Source organism: Falco cherrug, chromosome 8 (genome assembly GCF_023634085.1).
Source record: "Falco cherrug isolate bFalChe1 chromosome 8, bFalChe1.pri, whole genome shotgun sequence".
Lineage (NCBI taxonomy): Eukaryota > Metazoa > Chordata > Aves > Falconiformes > Falconidae > Falco > Falco cherrug.
In genome coordinates, this window is record NC_073704.1 from 65,495,212 (window position 1) to 65,518,926 (window position 23,715).

A 23,715-nucleotide genomic window follows, 5' to 3' on the forward strand; every position below is an offset into this window, starting at 1 on the left:
AGTCAGAGCCATGAAAAGCAAACAGCTTAGATAAATCAGGCTGCAAGGGGTTTGCTCTTTAGAGAGTAAGGCCTCAAGCTCAGGTCCAAACCCCCCTCTCCAAGGACAGTTCCAGCTCTCCAAAGCCAAACCAATCGCAGCTCAAAGCCATCTGAATCCAATCGCTGCTTAGTCTGGCAGATCCATCCTTGTCACCGTGCATGGAAATCCAATATATGGGAAGAACGTGCAACAAAAAAATGAAATTCTGTTTATTTTCATAGCAGTAGGTTTGGCCTAAAGCCTTTACTTTTGTGAAGAGAGTAACTCTGCTGCTTTTTTTTTTTTACCCTTTTTTAATTGTTTTTCTAAATGAAATTTAAAACCAACAGGAAAATTGCGGGGCACTATCACAGCATCTTTGGTGAGATGCATGCTGGCCAAAGGTGCAATTCCAAAACAAGACACTGCAGTAATGAATCATAATTAAAATACCATTTTACCAGTTTTCCTTAAGTCTAGACACATTTTCCCCAACTTGCCAAATGCAAAAAACATCCTATTTTTTTCTAGCCAAAAAACCTTCCTAAGCAAGAGTTTGAGAAGGGCATCCATAAGGAAGGCAGACTGTACCCTTACCATGTCTGCCCATATCAATACTCTGAATGCACAGGTAACTCTGGTTTCCCCATACACCACGTATAATCCAGCAGGAGCAAGAAGAGGAAGTTAGGAATGGGAGGTTTTGCAGCGTGGTTTTTGCAGAAAACGAATGAACAAAAGGCTCAGCTAGAAATGTATTTATAGGGACAGTTCACAAATCCCAGCTGAGCAAGGCGAGGGGCTGCCAAATGGGGAGCAAAGATGCTGCAGTCCTGCTTCCCAGTTCAGGAACTGGGAAAAATTCCCTGTATATGGGGAGACGTCAGCTGCAATGGTGCTCAGTGTGGCCCAGGTAAAGAGGCAGGGAGGGACGCATCGCCCAGCTCTGTGGCATGGTGGGAAGAGCCAGACCCTGAAGGAAGCTGGTAGGAAGCTACTTGCTTGGGCTTGGATTGTCTCTGTTCCCAGGCTCCTTTCTAGATGGTTTCCTTCCAGTCTGAAATTGTTAGGGGAAAAAAGGATGGTGACAAAGTAGAAGGGAAAAACAACATAGCTGTCTTGCAGGCCCTGAAACGTTGCAGATGTCATTCTATCTGAAGGAAAAGACCAGTGCATGGACACTGTGCTTCAGCATTAGCTCCAAGCAACACCATACAGGAAAAACATCACCCTCCACTCATGTCTGCACTCCTGTGCTGCGTAACTCCAGCTCATTCACCATTTCAGGCTTTAACTTTCTGTGCATACCGTGTGGTTTATATTGTGTTAAGCCCATCTAGACAGCAAGTAATTTCCTCATGCTTAACAGCCCTCCTGTTCCTCCCTGACATCTGCCACAAGCCACTAAGCCACGCTGATTAACACTGTCTCCACCAAAGAGCAGAGAAAGGTCCCCATGGCTCTTAAACGCCATCTGCTCCTCCAGCCTGCCCAGGCAATTAGTCCTATAGGCTCTGGGGCTCTGTCTCTATAAGATACCTTCTTCCCCCTTAATGCTTGTTACACATGTTGATTTATCTTGTGCATGTACTATGATACCTGTATGCTCACCACAGCTTCATGGATCATCCTGCTTGCCCTGCCAGGGGCTGCTCCATCCCGCTACTCTGAACCCTCCTCCTCTCCTTCTCCTGTCCTTCAACACTGAACTACAGGTTTTAATCCTCTCTTTTTCTTTTTAAATCAGTAAAATACTTTTTCTCATGGCTCACTTCCCCACTCCTGAGGGCCCCGGTGTCCAGCGCTGCCTGCCACAGGCTCCCACACCCCACAGCTCCGGCCCTGCTGCCCAGCTCACCTTCCTCTGCAATCAACCTAGAAATTACAACCCCGCAAAAGAGTTAAAAGCTAGCTGGGAGTGTTGCTTCCGCCCCACTTCAGTGCCTGAACGTCAACCAAAAGCAACTAGGCAGCACACAATAACTTTGCCAGCAGCAGTGAGGTTCTGCACAGACAAGCAATGTGACAACAGCAGCACTGCCCACCTTGTCCGCTCCAGGATCATCACCCAAAGCCATTTCCATTCACAAGCACAAATTCAGTTTTCTTTCCCCAAGCTGCCAGCGCCAAACCCCCAGCCCAGAGTCCCTCTGCCTCACAGACAGGGGTCTGCTGCTCCACAAGTACTATTGCTGGGCACCATCCTTGTCCCAGCCCATGGCACAAGCACCCAATGCAGTCCTGCTTGAATGAGGCCAGCTCAACAAGAAATGGAGTTTTCTTGCAGTGCTTTTCAGGGACAGGAGGGATCCAGCAGCTCACAGAAGAGTGTTGCTCAGATTTAATTAAGCTTGTTTAGAAACTCTTGCTGTCTCACTGGTGCCATTTCCACACATCCGGCAGCCCCAGGCAAAGCTGCATTTATCTACAGGGCCAACACAAACCGCCACCAGGATGCAACCCTTTACCTCTGACAAATCTATAAATAAGTAAGTGTCAAAAGGAAGAAAAAAGGAAGAAGAAAGGGAGGGATCCAGAGGAAGGAATCTGCATAGGGAACAACTCCATCTGGGCCTGGTATCGGCGCATGCTCACCACATTGCTGCTAAAAGGTATGATGGGTTCTGGCCAGCAATAAAGCTGCTGGCTCCAGCCCTGCAGGGATTAGGCCAGTTAAAATGCCGAAGGCTGCAGGCAATTATCTGCTGAAATGGGGGCCACACAGCTCGCTGCCAGGAATTCCTGAAAAAATAAAACAGGTGGACGCTTCCCTGCCCTGGTCAGGCTGGGTCCCATGCAGCACTGCTGATGGTAGGGAGCCAGGGGCGCTGTGACCAGCATCACCTCTGGTTTCTGTCCTGGGCAGCCATTGCTTCCTGCCGGCATTTATTTACCCCATGTGTTTATTTTCTATACGTTTTGTCCTGAAATATGTTGCTATGCAACTTTCTAGGCTTTCCCATCCTGCTGGGGTAAACCCAACATACGTGGAATGACATGGAAGATTGAATCAGCCATTGCTGCTATTATTGTGTTCTGGCTTCTGCCAGCTCTGCAGAGGCTTTATGGGGTTTGGAGTTTTTTGTTTGTTGGCTTCAAACCCACTCCCACCCCACCTGTTTTTTGGGGTTTTTTTTACTTAACTGGTGCTTTTAACACTTGCTATCTTCAGTCTTTTCAAAAGTTAGAAATGAAGGAAAAAAAAAAAGCTCTGCTTATCTGCTCCTATCTACTTTTCCACATTTTCATGAAATTAAGAGAATCACTCTGGATGCCCTGGGTGATTGCTGGGATGTGCCAACAGAGCGGTGACCACAGATCCTATTCTGCAGGGTATAACTGTGCTCCACTGTTGTTCTGCGTGCCTTTTAGGACAGTTCAGAGCACGCGTGAGCCAGCATTTAGCATCCGAGTCCAGGACTTTGGAGAAAAGTTCATCCATGACCCACCACAGAGGTTCAGCGTGGTCACGGGACAGATGCTTCAATGTAGTAAACTAGAGATGTTTTCCTCTCACTGTCACAGGGAGGGATAAGGACAGAACACAAGCACTGAAACAATCTCGCAGTGCTGAGGTCCCACAGTCTGACTTAAGGTCAGTGAGCTCTGTTTTTCCCCCAAAACTTAGTCCTGGGTCCAAACTAAGCACTGGTTGTTTCACACGAGAAGCTCCTTGGCTGGTGACCTCATGTAAGGTCAGTGATTCCAAAGCATCATTACTTTTTCCAGAAGGACCATGCAGTTTTGCCTGCTGTCATTCCATCTCCCAGGGGGCACAGCCTGCTGCCAGCTCGGCTGCAGGAGTGGGCAGCGACCACAGTAGTTGGCTGTCAGGGCACACTGCCCAGTACAGCACCTGCCCCTCTGCCTGCTCCTGCTGCCTTGCCCATCTCTGGGGCCATCGACTGTTTCAGGCAGGACAGCAGGATGCTCTCAGTCCCAGCTGTTGCAGTGCTGAGCCATCATCACTGCCACGACCAGCCCCCAACCCAAGGATCAAGAATGAGAATGAAAAGAAAAAAATAAAACCAACCTCTTTGAAATCAGTTTTAAGTAAACACAAAATTGATCTCACAGGCTTCAGTAATCACAAGCATAAATTTGGGTTTGGCTGGGTTCTATGTTTTGCTTGGGTTCTTCTGCATTGCATATGAAGCCTATTTCAAGACAATTTGCTTGAGCAGCTCAGCATATCACCAAGGCTAACATGCACTCCATAGTCACCTAGGAGCCACTGCCGTCCCCATGGCCACCGGCTCCTGGCCTGAAGCACAAAGTCCCTGTTCCTTATTCCTTGGGCTCCTACTACCATGAGCCTGCCCGTGCATGAGCTAGTTCAGTATTGCCAGAAAATGAAAAGTGGGGAGAGGTAAAAGCATGTCCTCTCCAGGAAAAAAAAAAAAGGGGGGGGGGGGGGCAGAAAAAAGAAAAGAGGGAAAATAATAAGACAAAAAAGTAATTCTATACCCTCATTTTATTCCAGTGAACAGTACATTATTCAGTCAGCAGACTGGATGAACTCTATGATCACACCAGGAAAAAACACCATGCTTACGAGTGTTAGTCCAATTCTTTCTGTCTCTGCACCAAGCAGCCATCACCCTTGATCCCTCGCACAGAGCAAAAAATGAAAAGAGGCCAAAACTGTGATGGGGAGATAGGGAGCTGCAGTTTTGACCTGCCCCACATTTGAAACTGGGCTCAGCACCCAGCAATCTGTGGATCCAAACCTCTCTGAGGCTCAAGGAAGGGGAGAATTGTCCAGCTGGGTATTGGCTTGGCTTCACTTATTACAAAAAAGAAAAACAGAACAAAAGAAAGCCAAGTCATTCTCTCTTGTTGGGTAATTGCCCCCAGATCAGGCATCTGCATCCTCAGCAGGTGTAGAAGCATGTAGAGGGAGGGAGATGAGGGTTTCTGGTGTCTGTCTGGAGATAGGTCTGGACAGCTTGAAGAACACCCAGATTACCCTAAATTTCAGAGAAAAATAGGAAGAAAGGGAAAAGAAAACTAACTGAAGAAACAAGATGTCTTGTTTGTCTCCCTAATGTGTACGGAAGCCTGTGAACCACACAACCCCACAAACGGCTTGGAATAAAGGCAAGTAAAACCTTTATCACCATTAATTGTCCACTGATGTGCTAATGCTGTCTCTCCCTGATGCCATCCCCAGGAGAGCTCTGTCTCTCCCTGCAAAGGTACCCAGCCACTGCTTTGCAAGGTGAGGGGAGAGGAAACTGCAGAGGAGGACAGCAAGCAGGCCCAGCGCTAAATGAGAAGGGAAAAGAGATGCTGGAGCAAACACTGTGTGAGGCTGGGGCACGGTAGCAGCCGGGAATCCGAGAGCTTCAGCTCCATGGCTGTTTGTACAACAGAAAAAAAAATAATGGGGCTTATGCAAAGCTTCCTGAGCATTTCCACATTAAATTCCACAGATCTCCAGGCAAAATTTCTGCCAAATCACAGGCCTTGGCTCACACGTGAATATCACAAAAGCAGAAAAAAGTGCATGAAGAGCTATTGTTTCTAGCAAAGCATTTTCTTGTTTCTGCTTGGAGAAGCTCTGGAGGTTATTTGCAGCCTTTAAACTGATGAGCAGCTGACATAGCCCAGGCAGGGGAGGAGGACAGCAGCAGTGGCCAAGTAATGATACTTCATCCTCACAGATGCTTTTATCCCTGTTTTCCTGAGCACATCTCAGGAGCTAGCAGGGTGCTATTATTACTCCTCTGTTTAGATGGAAGTTGAGGCATAGTTTAGAGTGAAATTATTTTGGTCTTTCTTAAGATTTGGTGCTCTGGAGGCTTATTTGGGAATGTGGGGTACAAGATGAAATGCTCTCCTTCAGCTGCACTCTCAGCTTCAGGCATAACAGGGGCAAGCAGCTACCCAGTGATTCCCAGCGGGATGCACAGAGGCTGGAGCTGTGGAAGGGCAGATCACACCCCTACCTCTGCACAGACTCCCTCCCCTTAAGACACTCCTGTCTAGAACTGCACAGGGAGGCTAAAAGGCAAGGAGGGTGAAGTTCTCATTTGTTGCCAAATTTTGCAGACGTTTAAGGCTACTTTAATTACAAGTTTTTACATTTTGCAGAAACTTCTATACAAAGTCTGATGCAAAGCAAAATGAAATCCCTAATGATGCTCATAACACGGATAAGTAAGAAAATACCCACTGAAATCCCTAATGCCTGCAGTATGGATAAGTAAGAAAATACCTGTTTCTTTGACTTCTTATTTCTGAACAGTAAAACCTTTCAGGGACAACCTAGTGAGCCACAATTGTTTAACACTGTGGATCTGCACATGGGCTTCCTCATGAAATGCATTCACCTACGCTCAATACCTGCTGACTTCAGCTATCTTTGCACACAGGAAGAGATGTAATTATGCCAGCTTAGACACAGCTCCCCAGATTCCTGCCCCCAGACACCACTGCTTCTGGTACTCATTTGTATCACCAAGAACAATTAGCAATACATGGGCAAGGCCAATTACACTTCTGAGGGACCTGAAATGATCTCACGCTAGTAAAATCCACACTTCCAGATGAAACGCATGTTCAAGTGCAAACTGCCAAGCCCCTTCCCCATCCATGCTCTGGGCGGTACATCCAGGGGATGGCTGTATTTGCATGCCACAAATTCACCACTGTCCCTTCACCCCATCAGGTGACAGGATGGGACATTAGAACTGGGGCAAAGGTTCTTCCTCAAAACTACATTCTTGCACTCAGCTGGGCACTTCTGCTACTGGAAATGTTCTCCGCTTGTAAGAGTTGGTCTAAAGAGAACAATTTTGTCTCAACGTTGCCAACAGACACCTGGAGATGGAATGTGGTCCTCATGGACACCAAGACACAAAGACCCTGGAAAAGAGAACTGCACAGTACAAGGAGTACTATGCCGCTCCCTGCAACCTGGGACTGAAAGGAACAACTGCACCCTGGGAAGGAGAACTGCACGGTACAAGGAGTACTATGCCGTTCCCTGCCACCTGGGATTGAAAGGAACAACTACAATAAGGCCACATAATAGCTGTCCAGAAGATGGATCACAGCCGTGGTCATAACAACGAACCAGAAAACATAAACTTCAGGTGAACTTTCTTCATTATATCATCATTATAATACAAAAATACACTACCTGGTCTGAAGCTACCCGCCTCTGAGGCAGACCACACCTCGGGCACTCTTCTTTGGACATGCGTGATAACCTGGCTCGAGAAGGCGGAGACTGGCAACAATCCATGGACCAGAGGAGAAGCAAGGTGTGCTGCTTGTCATAAAAGATGCCCTCTTAGCAACCAAACTTTGGAGATCTTCCCCACCAAGGATCATGACGATCGGAAGGACCGGCAGGATGCTGCCTGGACCTGGGACCATAGGGACGCCTTGGACCAGTGGTGGTAGCTATAATCTCTTCCCTTTTCTTTTTACTTTACCTTTCCTTCACTTTCTGTCTTTCTACCTATCGCAAGCTGCTTTACGGGCAAACAATAAAATTGTGCTGTTTAATTGAAGCATAACCCCTTGGCGTGGTCGCCTTGATTTTTGCGCTTAGAGATCATAGTTTACGAACCATCACAATTCCACTGAGTGGACCATGACACCGCTATACTGAGCCTGCCACTTGTTTTTATCCATAGCTGAACAAGGCTGGCTGAGGTCCCTGGCTACCTGTCCTTGCCCCAAGACAAGCGGTCATGGCAGCCCCACCTCCCAAGGGCAAGGGGACAGAGGCACAGCTCACACCTTACTGAGGCATCTGCACATTCACATGCTCTCCCCATGCAAGCTCAGCCGCAGCAGGAGGAAAACTAGAGCGTGCCAAAGCCCTATCTGACAAGTGTTAGAAAAATTACAAAGCTGCGTAGAAAAACATACAACTACTGCACTTTCCAAAGAGATAAGGGCCTGGGGGTGCCATTCCTTGGCTGGGAGGCTGAGTGCTTCTGTACTTCCAGCCAGACCAAAAGCAGGGACCTGCTGAAAGCCTGGCCATTGAAACTTACTCTGTTTCGCCAGCTCTGTCATCAGGTCCAGTAACAGATACTACCTTCCCCTGTTAAACTCAGCACTCACATACTCAACAACACACTCCTACAGCCCAAGTTTACTCCTCCTCTACCCGCTGGCAAAGCATCCTGCTGCTACCACTGCTAGAACAGAGAGGCAGAGTAATTAGTCCATCATCATAGGAGACAGGAAGTTGATCTTTGCTGGGACAAGGTAACTGGTGGTAAGGGCAGCAGCATCACCATGCTATGAGCTTTGGGAGGGTTGGGGCAGCACTGAGAATGCTGGATTGAGTCCACTGCAGAAACACAGGTCCATCCCAGAGCACAGAACAGTGCAGACTGCTATGAAATAGAAGCATTAATTACATCTGTTGGGGCTGACACATCATTTATGTTAAGCCATATACCACTATGGCTGAACCTACCCTGAAAACCATTACCAAACCAAATTCACATCCATAAAACCTTTGCAGCTCATCCCCAAGTATTTATCATTTCAAGAATGGCTGTTGTTATCATTCAAAACCAGGGTGCTGTATGATTTTCAAAAAAGTAATATGTAACTGGCATGATTATAAATTGGGCTGTACTTATTCATTCACCATGAGCGAATTATTCAGTCTTCCAGAATCCCAACACAGAAACCCTTCCCACCGCCTACACTGAGATGTACGGTACGTGCTTTTAGTGGTTTGGCAGTTGTTCGTCCTGTCTGTCCTTTGTGACAACCACAAGTCCAACTGCAGCAGAGCCGGACTGCTTTAAGTGCCTTTGCACTTTTGCAGTAACTTAATTATGTATTTGCATTACATTCAAGAAAGCTGACTTTTCAAAGTCTTGCAGGGCTTGGAACAAGCAACAATTACAATCAGGAAGTGAGCAAAGCGAGGCATCTCCCATCTTTTCATGGAATAAAACTCCCGTTTCTATCATTATAGGGGTATATCAGATATTAAATTCAAGATACCTGAATACAGGAAAAGCATAAGTATTCTACAAAGAAAATTCATTTTCTTGCTGTCAGATACGTTAGAGGAGATTTTCGAATTTCAACGGAAAAGCATTTCTAACTGCTATCACATTAAATAACCTGGATTTTCTGTGAAAAACAATCTGCCTGAACTGCTGAAGCACATAGGGAAGAGCAAGTAGAGATGCGAGGGCCACGACAGCACTTCACTTACTGAAAGTATGGCTCCAGCACATGTGTGTGCATCGCCTTCCACAGAAACCAGACCTCTTGCCCATACAACAGCAAGTTCCAAGCCCCTTGCATTCTTTGCGCATCCCTGGAGGGAGAGAATAATGCAAATCAGCCATTAGCCAAGCTTATTAGGCAATAGTGAGATTCTGCACCTTGCTGCTGGAGCATAAAACCTGTCACCACCAGCACTTCAGCTAAGGAAGCCTAGGGATGGCCCAGGAAGGTTTCATCAGATGGGTGATAAGGGATTATATCTAGATATTTATTTTTTTTAATGAAATGTTATGCTTTTGCCCTTTTTATTCAAAGCTGCTGGATCTTAATCTCTCTACCAGCAGCATTTCTGTGGCTGTGGAGGAGGACAGCACCTCCACCAGCAGATGCAATGGGACACAAGGAACAAACCCTTCATGCCCAGGGCTTGCCTTTTCTTGTTCCCCAAGAGAAGCAAGTCCACACAGCAGCCTGTGAACTACCTACTTGACAGCACACAGTAGCCTTAACCACCTGCTGCAAACCGAAAATGAAAACACCAGGGAGAAAAGGCATGGAGAACTGCGGCTCTGTGAAGCAGAAGTATATAAATAGACAATCTTTTTTCTAGGAAGTCAAGCATTAGTAATAACATTTCGGCTTCCTGCAAAGAAGGCTTCTTCCCCAGCTTTCCACAGTCTCTGCCTCCTCCCATCCTCCTGGCATTGCCCCAGACCTCGTCACCCCCCTCTCAGGCTACAAAACACCCCATCATTTTCCAGGGCGCCTGCACACCATTCTCCACCTTTCCCTCCAAACATTCAGATTTTCTATTTGATTCCCTGCTCTGTTTTATCCTCCAGGCTGTCTTGGCAAACTCGGAAAAAAAGAATAAAAAAAACCCCCCAAAAACCAAACCAACAAAGCCTCTCCTCTCCAGCTCTGGTGCCCACAGCCACTGCACTCCCATTCCCCCACCCTTACTAGGAGAGACTGGTCCAGCTCATAGGGACATCGTGTTTGGAGGACATGGGGCCAGGCACTAGCACAGGCTCATCCTGGAGTCACTTTTGGCATCTTTTCCCAAATGCCCATAGCTTCCCAAAGCTCAGAGGCAGTTTTAAAAGGGACAAAGGAAGACACTGCTCAACATCTCGTCTCCACATCAACTTTCCAAACCCTGGCCAAAGCATGGAGGTGTTCTAGCTATCCAGACAGCTGCAGTTTTTTTCCTTATTCATTCATTTTGTAAGGGCAAGCTTCCCAAGTCAACCCTAAAAAAAAAACAACCCCAAACCACACCCCATCCCAGGACACTGGCCCTACATGTGGGTGTTGAGATTCACTGCTGCAGGAGCAGAAAGGCACTTTCTGTACCCGGCTACCTCATTAAGAGCAGACGGGAAATTTTCTGGAGCACAGACAATGCCCTAATGTGTTCCTTCCAGCGCAGAACAATGCACTCAAGGAGCCAGCAGCCATCATCTGTGAGAATGAAATTGGTGGTCCCCATCCGGCCCTGCTGAAATTGCCACCCCTGTCACCACGGCTGGCATCACACGCCAGCAGCGGCCTTGGGAGCTGAGGGTTGAGCAAGGAGCAGAGTGGGCAGGGTGGCTCCCATCACCATCATCCCCACCACATCCCAGGGGAAGGGATGCTGCTGTCCTCACAGCCACTTGCCCAGGGCACAGCCCCTTGCTGCTCCCCTCTTAGAGGGAAAAATAAACTGAAGAAAGAGACTAGTCAGAAACACGAGCTTTTGGAAGTCAAGTATTACCTCGAGGAAATGTAGAGCTGAGCAACCTGTATCTAGCATGGAAATGAACTAGGCTAAAGCAGGGAGTTTGCGGCTGCTTGGAGATCACAGCTCAAATCCTTCAACACCCTGCTGCTGTAGGGAGGACCAGAGGGTCTCAGCAGAACCACATCTTTATAAGGTGACAAATTTGAATACCAACATGCCTGGTAACATGAGGAATAGAAAATGAGTAAAAATAAAAGGGTTTAAGGAAAACTTATCTTGTTTCCACCCAAAAGAAGTTGAAGAGGCAGGACAATTTTTACCCATAGCCCAACACACTTACTGGAATCAACACAACAGAAAATTCACAGACAGAAAAAATATCACTCAATCAAGACTAAAGTGTCCTGACACTGTTAGTCAAAATCGTTGCTGGTTTTACTAAAGCCCATTGGATTTAATGCTGTTTTGATCTCTTAACTTCAACAAGGCCATGATCCTGCTCTGCATCCTCAAGCCAGCTTTACAAGCGGAAGATGGGAAAGCCTACAAGACAGGTGCATGTGCCACAGGCTTAATATTAATGAAAATAGATAAATTAGGGTTGAGATTTCCATACACAAAACCCTAAAGAAATTGGATCCCAAGTGGCAGTTTTAATTAAATAGTAGCTCAGCACAGCTTGGAATAATAGAAAAATCCCAGAAAGTAATACATATTTATGCACCTACAAAGCACCATTTAGACTGATGACTCAAAGTATTCTATTAATTTGAAATATATTGTCCAAATGCATTTTACATATATATGTAAATAATACTTGTTAGTTTAATAAATATGTGGAGAAAACATGGAAATGTATATCTCCTTTTAGAAACAAATGGCTAAATCACCGGTTCATTCATTTGCATGACAGAAGTGAAGCAAAGGCTTCACTCCTTTTATTTTATTCTTACACAAGTAATGATTTTGAAAGTGTACATTATCATCAACTGTGATCACAGTCCTGAGTCTATAATCCCACAAAGGAAACCTGCACTGCACATAAACTAAGTCTACTGGGGGCTGTTGGAGCTTAAGTTCCTTAAGTATTATTTTTAAGTTCCTCTCCATCAAGGATATTATAAGTAATAAGAGTAGCTGAAATTGTGGCTTTTTAAAAGGTGTTATTCCCAGCTTGTTCTAGAAAGGCTATTTTAAAGGTTGCATTGCTGAGCTTGTGGTGCAATGCTTTGGCTAGCTGGTATAAAGTAAGTGCATTTTAATTGGCATCTGGTTGAGATTCTACTTTCATTTGTAAAAATTGAAAAATTCTTGGAAGAACTCCACAGTCTACAAAAAGTGTTGTTCTTGAAAACTAGTTACGAGTTAATGACAATTCCACTTTGAGCAGGAAGGAAGGGTTTAGGCTGGACATCCCTGAGTGAGTCGGGAGGATGTTAACCGCAGCCCTGCTCCGCTGCTCAGGTCCAGTTCACAGCCCAAGCTCCTGCTGAATGGGGCAAAACACCCCATCTCCAGGAGATACACTAAACATATTCCACAGAAGCAGATTGCTTGTATAAGCACCAAGTAATTCTGAATATGTAAAAACTTTCTGAATGGAGTTCAAATCCAGCTTTTCCTTTGATACATCCCTAGAAGGAACTTGCAATACTAAATCCTGAGAAACATAGACAAAACCACATAAAAGCTGTAGACATCCTCAATACGTACAATAGGATCCTGTATGCGGAAGATACAGTGAAATATTCATAGATATTACAGGAAAACTCAAGTTCTGATTTATTCCTGCATTTAGCTACAGCCAAGGTTACAATTCTGGTTAGAGTGTCCATTTGACCAAAATAAGTACTTTTTAACAGCCTTAATGAGCTTTGGAGCGATCCTGCATTGGGAAAAAAAACAGGTCATTACCTGGAAGGACCTGTTGTAACCTCCACATGAGAAACAGGCTGCGGCATGGGAAATAACCAAAATGGAGCTGTAAAAGTAGAGAGGCAGATATATGACATCTCCTCTTGCACAGAAGAAAAAAACCTAAGTGCTGTACAATTCATTTATTTTCAATAAAACGTCTAGATTTAAGATGACTAACGTGAATTAGCACAGGTACAGCCAGGCACAGGTTCCTGTAGCTCCATAACTTTACAGGGACTTATAGACTGTATAGAACTATAGGAAAAGCCCAGAGCTTCCAAGACAGGAAGAGCCACAGCCAAGCAAACCTGGAGAGCAGGTTGGTACAGCATCTCACCTAGCTTCATGCCCTGCATGTCCTTGGGTCTGGCTTGCAGGTGTATCCCAGCAGTGTCACCAGTCGGACCTGGCTGGCTCCACTCACCAACTCTGCCCTCTGCAAACCAGGGTACCTGGGAGATCACCACCTTGGAAGAGGGGAATTAAAATGAGATATACGTGTCCTGTTAATTCCTTTGTCAATAGCTGACATAATCTGGGATGTGGTGCACATAATAAAAAGCAACTGCCCCTTATCCCCCACAGTGTTCCAGCAACAGCAAGCTGCGCCACGTCCCATACTCATACACGTTTCATCACACTTCTGCAAAACAGACAGATGCTTTTTAGCAGTCTATGAAACAATATTGTAAACATCTCGGTTATTCTCTCCTCTGGTCTTGGCAGAGTCAAGAACAATGTGCATTCAGGGATGAAAACCCTCAGCCTTGGTCATCCCAGCACAGGGATGCTTAGCATTGCCCTCCCAACCCGCTGCCAGGGAGGGACTACGGGGCTGGATGGAGAATCATGTTGTAAAATGAGCAACTGAGGAGGCTTAAAGTGAACAAAAAAACCACCGGAGACTGGTTGATAGGGATTGTAAGATTTAACCCTGGAGCTGTTGAGCACGCTGGGCTGTAGCGCCTGCCTGAAAAGCAAAAAAAAAAAAAAAAAATCCAAAATGGGCAGATGGTCCTGAAGACATGGATGGGGGGGCCTGGAAACAAGGAAACCAGATATTAAAAAATGTAAATGAGAGGGAAATTATAAAAAGCATAAAGCTCCAGCCCCTGAGGGAACAGCTGTGTATGTTAATCCCTCCTGGGCTGCTCCATTTGGATCTCCCTTCCTTCCTTCCTCCATCCCTCTCTAATAGCTCCCTTGTTCCTGCTGGACAAAACCAGCCCTTTGTGGCTGCTCTCAGAACAACATTAAAAACAGGAATAGGGAAATTGTAAACAGGAGGCTTTTGGCCTACAGGCCAAGGCACACACCGGCCTCTGAGGTCTACTTCATGCTAAGCAAAGAAACAGATCTTTGTTGCTAAAGGGATTAGGGCTGCGGGATTTCTGAGGCTCGGCGGAGGCATTCAGCTGGCCTGAAGTGGGGGCTTTGTAAAGAGATACCTCCATTATGGACCCGCCAGCGGAAATCGCTCGCGCTCTTTATGCAGTCAGGGTAATGTGATATTGTTGGGCGGCTGAAGGGCTCTGGTGAAGCCGGGCCCTATCTACTCAATGGCAAATTCTTTTGCCACTAAATAGACGGTGGTGTAATTACCTTCACTGACTGGGGGAAGGGAAACCATTCATCTTTAACCCTTAGGTGCTTTAATAAGAGCAATTGCAGCAAGATGTGGTGGGGTTTGCCAAGACACCACAGTCACAACGGGCTTCCAGATGAGTTTCTACCACCTGCGACAATTTTATCTCAAATTCCACATTCAGCAAATCAGTGCAGGCCATAAAATATCCTTTGCCTGTATTAGTCCAATGCTCCCCCTAAGCCCACCTTTGCTCTGCGCCCTGCACAGGGTACTGACAACCCGTGCTTCAAACGCCAGCACAGCCCTCGATCAAGACCATCCACCACACCACAACCTCCAGCATCCATTGCTGCACTACCCAGGGTTAATGCTGCAAAACCTTCTGTGGGGTTTGTTGTTGGGGGTTTCAGTTGGGGTGTGGGCTTTTTTTCTTTTTTGTATTTGAAATAATCAACCAACTCCTTTCTGATGAACAATAACCTACATTCAGGTTTTAATTAAGATTATTCCCCAGTTACACACAGCCCACATCACCTATATGTAAGTATTATGGATTTTTCCATGGCTAACTTCTAATTAAATTCCCCAGCTGAGCATAAGAGCCACGAGAAGAAAGGCATGCACACAGACAGCATGTTACCACAAGCCCCAGCACTTCCAGTTCAACGGGCAGTGGAAATCTCTCCTGGAAAGCAGGTGGCACCAAGCCTGCCTGCAGCCAAACCATCTCCACTGGCACAAATGCACGCTGCCTTCATGTTTGTACAGCATGGAACATCCAGAGATGAGCATTTATGCAGCAGTGATAACTAATAATTGCTCAATCATTCCCCCAAAAAACGAGAGCATCTGCAACTGGGAAGGTGGCTCTGCTCTGGAAAAAGAATAGAAGTCAGTTGCAACATTTAGAGAGGAAAACAAAGATGAAATCATCCACGTCTGAAGGTGTTGGACATGAAAACTCGCTCAAGTCATACAAGTATTTCTGATCACTCGCTGCTGGCTGTGCATCTCTGCCACTCTGCTGCCTGCTGCTCCAGCAGCACTGCTGGGCGTGCCTAGGTGCCGAGTGGGGAGAGGAAAGAGAAGAGCTGGGTTTCATGTCACCATTCTAAGCTATTTCAGTTTTTCAACCGCACAAACCGGTCATGTTTGAATGAAGTTCATTGGAACCCATTAATTTGAAGTTTACAGGTTGGACACGTGTGCAAGGCCAGTGGCGGCAGTCCACCAGCATTCACTATGGTTGTTGAAGGAGCTCAGCAGCATGCTGTTCTGCACTTTGAAGAACTATTCAGCCTGATAGTAAGAAATAGTTACCATGCAGTCCATTTTTTACATATTTTTTTGAGGCATTGTCTAAATCTAGGCCTTCCACCTTTTTGGCTCTAGTTTCGGACTCTCTTCCCAGGAAAATGTTTGTAAAAATGATTTGCAATAATTAAAAAAAAAATCATTGAAAATTCATTACCGGAACCCTGTCCTGCTACTCTGAGTTAGACAGGCCCCAGACACTTCTTTTCTGTGACCTGTTACTGCTAAACTGACAACTGAAGTGATTATGTTTTACAAGAACTGGTTTTTGAGTTCCAGCTCCCAGAATCGTATGATTTTATGTGGTTTGCTACATCTATTAAAAATATCTGATGATTCTAGCACCTGGTGAGAGTCCTGACTCCAGACAAAAATGGGAGTAACAAGGATGGGATATATATTAGTTCGACAGCATCTCATGCGGTATCTGCTCAGCTGTGGCAGTACTGCTGACAACTGCTACTGTACCTGTTTCTAGGACTGTCAGTATTTAGCCACCAGAAACATCAGTCTACACTTACCCACCCTCTGCACCCTGTGCTATGTGACACTGGGGAGGTATCACCACGTTACCCCTCAGTAGAAGGGGGACCATCACTGCAAGGTCAAAGTAAATTTGGATGATCTGACCAAGCCCAAACAAAGCTTGAGTTTTAGGCATTCTGGTGTTCCAAACAAGGAGCTCTGTTATCCCACACTCTCCCTGGGATCAGCACAAAGGCCCCCTGCAACTGGAAACTAGCAATTCCAGCCAGAGGTCTGTGCTTCCTTTGCCATCCCTCTCTCCATTCCTCTGCACTAGTACAGAGCCCTTTGGATACAGCATCCCACTGCCCTCCCCCCACACTGATGCAGTGCAGCAGCCTCCTGCTCTACCAGGTCCAGAGCTTCTCTCCCAGCAAAGAAAAGCACAGTTTGCTCATGTTTGTTAAAAAGGGAGATGGCAAGAAAAGGCAACCCTTGAACACATCCCTCCAATATGGGACTTTGAGCTTTTAATATCCCTTCAGGTCTGGGATTTTTCAAACACACCCAAGGCAGGCTGGAGGTTGAGGGAGGATAACTCTCTGACCAGTTACCAAGTAACTAAAAGATCCACTGTGGGCTCCACAGAGAAAACTTTGCATATGAACTTCAATTATTATATCACACTATTGCCAGAAAAACACAAAAGAAGATCTCAGGCAGCTCAGAGGATGCACATGGCTTGTGTAGGTGGGGAAACCCAAGAGACTGTTTCTTTGGGTAGGAAGTGGATTTTCTCTCTCCTATAATCTTGTTAAATTACCGTTTTTAAATCAATGATTTATATCTTTCTCTTCAAATTGAGGGGAAAAAAGCCAAACCTCTCTAAACAGCAAGGATGTGACAAGCAATACATCTTCGCTTTCATTTACCCTCACATCACAAAGTTTACCCAGCAAATCAAAAGTGTTAAAGCAAAATAGTGGGAAGGACTGGTTAAAAAGAAAACCTTGGCTGAAACGAGAGGGAAAACAGATTTCCCAAGTTAAGTAAGTATCAGAAAATAATACATAACGTTAGACATCTGAAAAAGGAAGTAGGAAAATATTTAGGTATTTGCATACACCCGTTTGCAGCCTAAGAAAAGCAGAGAAAAAGTTTTGTGACAAAAGGACATTTCAAATAGGCAGCCATGACTGGAGGTGCTGTGCACCATGATCTTCACCAAGAAACGGCAATACCCTGGGCGCAGCACTGTTTTTCTTGCAAGTGCCTGCGTATAACTGGCTGAGGATTCCCGCATTTTCTTTTGCAATGCTTGCTATTTGGGTTTCAGGGAGTCTCCCCCTCCCTTTTACACCAGTTTTGCACCTGTATAGGTCTAGTAGCTTCCATGGAGAATCATCTCTTAGCAACAGTCACAAAAAAAAAATACAATAAAATCCCACACAGACCTGAGACAAAGGCCACACTGCAGCCCATCTGTAACAGGGAGGGCTGGCGCATGGGAACTTTCACTGGCAGCCATGGGTTTTCAGACATGGAAGAGGGCAAAAAGAACCCCAAAACAACTACTTGATAGAGTTATATACACTCTGCTAGCAAACTGCAAGGAAGTGCTTTGGCACAACAGTGCTTGGGCTCCTCCTGGGCACAAGACCGTCGCCTCAGACTGTGACCCTGTCACCCCAAGGAGCAGGGTGAGGACACCCCAGGGGAACACAGGGCTGGGAGAGGTGCTGCCTGCTCGGATGCATTATCCCTGAGCCAGTGGCTCGATGGTGAATGATGCATCACAGCCATGCACATCAGGCTGCTCCTGATGGCCCAGAGAGTGCAGGGTTCCACTGGAAGATATTGTACCTAATAAAGCTCAGCATCCCCTGTCTGCACCCTGCAGCATCCTGCTGGTCCATCATGGGCTTCCAACCATCTGCCACATCAGCCAGCATTAGCCGCTGCCTGGCTAACGTCACAGTGAGCAATGGCTGAAATACTGACATGATGCCAGGCTTTATACCTGTGAGTTCAAACACACCACAGACACTTCGGAGGCTCACATGCACGTCCCAGCTGCCTGTCCTGCACCAGCTGCTACAGGCAATGCTGAGGGCCATGCAGCGGCATTTGGGAAGCAGGTACAGAAAAGCAGGTTCTGGTGAAAGCACTGCTGCAGCAGCACTGGGGCAAGCAGTGGGTAAGGCACCAGGGGGCACAGTCATGCCCCTCGGCAGCATACCATGCTGTGCTCAGGGTGCAGCCATGCAGTTTTCTAAAATATGTGAGAATTTGTCCTCAGGAGTGCAGGCAAGTGCCAGCAGGGACATCTACCCACACTGCCCACAAGACTTCAGAGCACCTAACCCAAGAGCAGTCCCGAACACCAAAGCCTCTTCTCCACAGCTGAGTCTCTCCTCTTCCACTGAATCCAAACACAATTAAGCATGCCATGCCCATTGAGCTCACCACACCCAAAACTGGAACAAGTCAGAATGATTTAAGGGGTACCGAGGTTGGCATTTAGCAACAGTTTGTCCTTTCTGGGCTCTAATGAAAAAGTCTTGGTTTATTTGCTTATACAGAAGCTTTATTCTCACCTCGCAGCCTGCACCTTGCACAGCAAGCCCTGCTGAGGGGAATGATCCTGCTCCAGGCTGAAGGGCTGGAGACCCCAGAGCTGACCACAGCATGGCCGCATGATGTGCATGGCTTGACCTGGACCACTCTGGCTTTTTAAGCTCAGAAGAGCGTGAAAACTCCACACCTCAGAACAAGAAATTCCCTTACTAGCAACGACTGTGTCCTATCTTGCAGAGGGGATGTGTGACATGTTTCAGATGTTGTCCTCTCGCCTCTTCAAAGCAGGATTCCAATGACTCTGAAGGGTCTGCACCTCTGTTTGTAGGCTGCTGCTGTGTGTCTCCCCACCTCGCTTGGGCAGACACTGTAAGACTATTACCCAAGCACTTCAAATCTATCCCATTAATATCTCATCTACCTTCCAATTCCAGAAAGCCCCACCATGCTGCCATTAAGCACAAAGCCAAGAGTGAATGACTCTGTCTGGTGACCTGAATGCCCAGCAAAAGGTTTCACTGGCGGTGACAGCAGAGAGAAGCTGCATGTTGGAGAGTCAGGAGGAAGCGCTGACATCACCAATTGACACCTTTAGCTCTGGTGACTCACTGCTTTCCCCCCCAATCCTAGCAGGTAAAACACATCCAAGCACCATGAGCTTTTCCCACAGCAGCCCATGTTACTGCTGGTAGACCTGTGGCTGAGCAAGATGTCAGGGAATACAGAAGAGCCCCTTTCTATTCCTGGACCCTGGGTGAGGCGGATGGAAATCACCAGGCTCCCAGTTCCTGTAGGAAGCCATGAATAACCTCCTAAGCACCATCACATCCTTTAACATGCATGCTATTATGAGATGCTGAGAGAGAAGCCATTGGGCTGGTAAGCATACAGGGCTCCTTCCCCTTGCTGCCCACCAGGCACTGCCAGGACGGTCCCACCATGCCCCAGCCCTGGCATAGCATAAGGCATGACTTTGTGTGCCTGTCCCCACTGCTGATGGCATATTTGAAAATGAAATCCTCCCTCATGGCCTCAACAACTACAAGGGAAATAAAGCCATCTGTTCATTGAGACATGCCTGCTTCAAACCAATTAATATAAAGAGCTTACATTAAAGGATCTCACTTAGATGTAAATCACCTCTTGTAAACAAACCTTACAGGTCTCAGCCCCAGTCTCTGAGGCAAGTTTCAATCTGATTAGCTACTCCGCGCGCCTTAAATTCCCCCTTACTGTTACCAATAAATAAAACTGTGAATACTACCCTTTTGCTGAGATATATTAAACACTTACTGACTTTCACCTTGAGGGGTGCCCTTTTCAGTGATATTTAGTGAAACTGGGACCTCTCTAATGAAAGACAAGTAATTTGTTTCTTTGCACTAGTTGCTCTCCCAACCACCACCCACACACCGCAGTTCAAGACCTCCACAACAGTACAGCACACATTGAATTTTATCTCCCATATATGCACCGCTGTTGACTATTTTTGGATGACTGCCTAAACCAGAGAGCACAGCACAAGATACATAGTTCAGTATATTAAAAAACAGAAGAATGAATTACTGAGAATGGCGTTCAGCAAGTTTTCTGACTTACTCTGAGCAGCAGCCCCAGAAAGCATCTGTGAGGAAAGTGCTTCATTTAGGTGAGCTTACCTCGGCAGGACGAGGACCGAGTATTTGCTGTGGGAATGACATGCACGTGTTGACTCTATGAACTCTGGAAAAGCAGCTGGATGAGGAAACACCGTCACCTCTGTGGAGGAAATGCATTTGTTGAATGATGGTTTAAAGGTGGTCATCAACAAACCTGATTCACAGACTGCTCCTCCACAGGTCAAGGAACCCCAAGGAAACATTTCACAGCTCCTTCAAGCATGAGCCTTCCACCTCTCCACCAATATTCATTTTCTTTTGTCAGGTAATTAATTTGGCCTCTCAGTCTTTCCACTCCCATTTAAACACACAAGCCTGAAAGCTCCCAACATTGTAACAAATTGGCAAAGCTAGGTACATTCCCACCCTTTGAAGCTTCAGCCCTGAGCCACTCTACTCCCCACAGCAGTGAAGTGGTTCCAGGTCACCTCAGTGTGCACCTATCCATCAATAAAGAGCGTTTGATCCTGGTCAAAACCAGCCTGATTTCTTTCCCCTGCCTCATACATGCTTTTGTTTTTTTGTTTTTTTTTTCTTTCCACTCCCCATACAGGTTAAAAACAGACACAGAAAAGCAGGAAAATGATAAAATTATGAGAGCTAACTGAATATTAAGTATATACCTCGTTTATTTGGGTTTCTTCCCTATCTTCATAAGTAAAGCATAGTCTCTAGATCAGGGGTCCTCAAACTACGGCCCGCGGGCCGGATACCGCCCCCAAGGGTCCTCAATCCTGCCGCTGGTATTTACAGACCCACGCCCCCCTCCCCGCGGCTGGGGGGGAAACCAAGCAGTCACAGATGGCTGCTTGCCACTTCATCCGCACGCCGGCCCCCTGTTTAAAAAGTTTGAGGACCCCTGCTCTAGATGGTACCTGGGGTGTTCACACAGAAGCATGTCCTTTGCTTCTCTTTTCTTGCTTAGAGTCAGACACCACAACCTTCTCTCAGGATGAAAAGTCCCTTTCCCCTAACAGTAATGGAAACTTCCCAAACACATATAAAATAATGTGGTCCTGCAGTAGAAAACAGCAAGAGATGAGAGTTTATGCACTTCTGGAAAGCAGAATGATACATTTGTGGAAAGAAAAAAAGCTTTTCCTTAAAGGTGAGCCCGCTCCCTAGGAGGCTCTCAAGACGGCAATTCAACTGCTTGTCCAAAAGCTGCAGTTTGTCAGAGGCAGGCACTGGGAGTGCTGGCAAAAGAAGAAATCCTCTCAAACCTACTGAAAAAGCAGCAGAAACATACATGGTTATCATGTCTCATTGCTGTCCTGCTGCAGGAGCAAAGCTGCTCTTCTGTTAACCCCAGGGCTTCCCAGGCAATACAGACCAAGTATCTTCCCCTTGGCCCAAACAGAAGGGGAAGTTTTGGTCTCACATGAAATTTATGAGAGTGAAATTGTGGGTGCCCTGTACCTGTGTGTGGGGCAGAAGCTACTGGGAGCTGCCAAGCTGCATTGAAACTGGTGCAAGTAAATGAGGAGTCTGATAGAAAAAGGAGAGCTGGTGCTAGCAATGCTTGTGATTTTGGCATTGGAAATGTTACAGAAAATGTGCCATAAAGTTCCTCTGAGGCTTTAATTTCCCTCCCCCCGGTCTTCCTTTGATTTTGATCCTCTCTTTTCCTCATGGTGTCCTTTGAACTTTTAAAAAAGCACTTTGAAGACATGTCATAAAGCAGTGTTTTTATTCAGGATCTCCTCTTTGATGCTCCCGCTGCTGTGTGTGAAGCACAGCCTTGCAGGATGTGGGAGCCAGAGGAGGTGAAAACTGAGACAGAAAGGAAAGGACAGAAAATAAAAGTGTGGATGTGTGTTTGTCAATAACTCACAGGGGCCGCACAGGCAGATGCGGGCAGCAGCCTCTATCTATGCTTGCTGAATGCATTGACTTCTGGGCTATATGGACCTGGTGTAATTGTCCCAAGGCTGCTCCCTCACGGGCACTGCAGGCTGGCAAAGCTCAAGGGGGTGAAGCAATGGGGATGAAGGAGAGAGGCAGCTGGCTGGGAAGTCCTCCATTCCCAAAGGTCATCCCCACCTCCCATGTACTCCCAAGACCCAGGATCTAGGAATGAAATGCCTGAAAAGGCAGCCTACGCTGGAGCAGAAGGGGTGAGCAGCCCACACCCAGATCCTGCCCCTGCTCCATCTGCCTCTGACCTGGGGTTTTTAATTTGGCCTCTTGGCATCCAAAACCATAACACAGCTCATTTGTTTGGGTCGGTCAAAGACAACTGCCCGGCCCACAGCAGCCCTACTGCAAGAACTGGCCTTCGGCAGATAACAATAATTCTAAAGAGGACACACAGCTATTTTGAAGTAGCTGCTAGATGCAAGGTTTACTGTATTAGCTATACTCACTCATTCTATGTCAAATCCGCATCACTTGCATTGAAGCAAATCCTGGTGCCCTCTTTCATAATTTTATCTTCAATATTGGGAGATGGAGATATTCTTAAAGTCCTGAAAGCTGGGATCCTATGGTATCCGCAAAATCTTAATTTAGGTTTTAAAAAGGTCTCTAACCGCAATGGTTAGGGCAGAATGACTGGAAATAAACAAGCCTAAAAAACCAAAAACGAATTAAGAAAAAAGGAATTAATACAAGTAAATAGAAACATATTGCAGATTCAAGTAGTATGAACTCTAACCCTTGAATTCTAACTCAGTCCCCCCCTTTGATACAGAGATATGTCCCAACCCACAGTATTTGAGCATTTTGACACTGAAGTGTCGCCACAAGCTGTGCTGGACATCCCTGTCACCAGCCAGTCCCTCCCTGCTCCCGAGGCACTGAGCTCTGAGCCTCAAGGGTTTCGCTTACAGAAAACAGTCCCTAGCAGCGAGGCAGGACAGGGACGGGAAGGCTCTTCTCGTGAAACCCCTGCTCCAATGTGCAAGAAAGTGATTTCTTCTGAAGAGAAATGGTTCAAACATGATGCTGACTGTTTGCCATGATAGATAACATCTGTGCCACATGCCTTGGGATCCCCACAGCACGTTACTGGATCTGCCTGTCAGAGAAGGACAGAAAGACCAAAGGAAGGATTACATGCAACTGTACAATTCCACATTTACTGCTCCTTAAATATTGAATCAGTGCTATAGGATTATACATATTTGATATTTCCTGGACTAAGCAGACTGTGTAATTCATTGTGATCAGTTACACGGTAGGTATTTTCTTAAAAAGAAAAAAACACCAAACCAAAAAAACAACTCTCC

At 46.3% G+C, this 23,715-nt stretch overlaps 1 long non-coding RNA gene across 1 annotated transcript in view; it reads right to left on the bottom strand.

Moving 5' to 3' along the window:
• LOC129736597 (uncharacterized) overlaps window positions 1-23,715 on the bottom strand; it is a 32,989-nt gene that overhangs the window by 7,229 nt on the left and 2,045 nt on the right. The window contains exons 2-4 of the long non-coding RNA XR_008733424.1: window positions 21,361-23,504; window positions 20,486-20,585; window positions 13,221-15,529 (exon numbers count right to left, since the gene is read on the bottom strand). This is a non-coding gene — a long non-coding RNA (uncharacterized LOC129736597). The remainder of the gene's footprint in view (window positions 1-13,220; window positions 15,530-20,485; window positions 20,586-21,360; window positions 23,505-23,715) is intronic.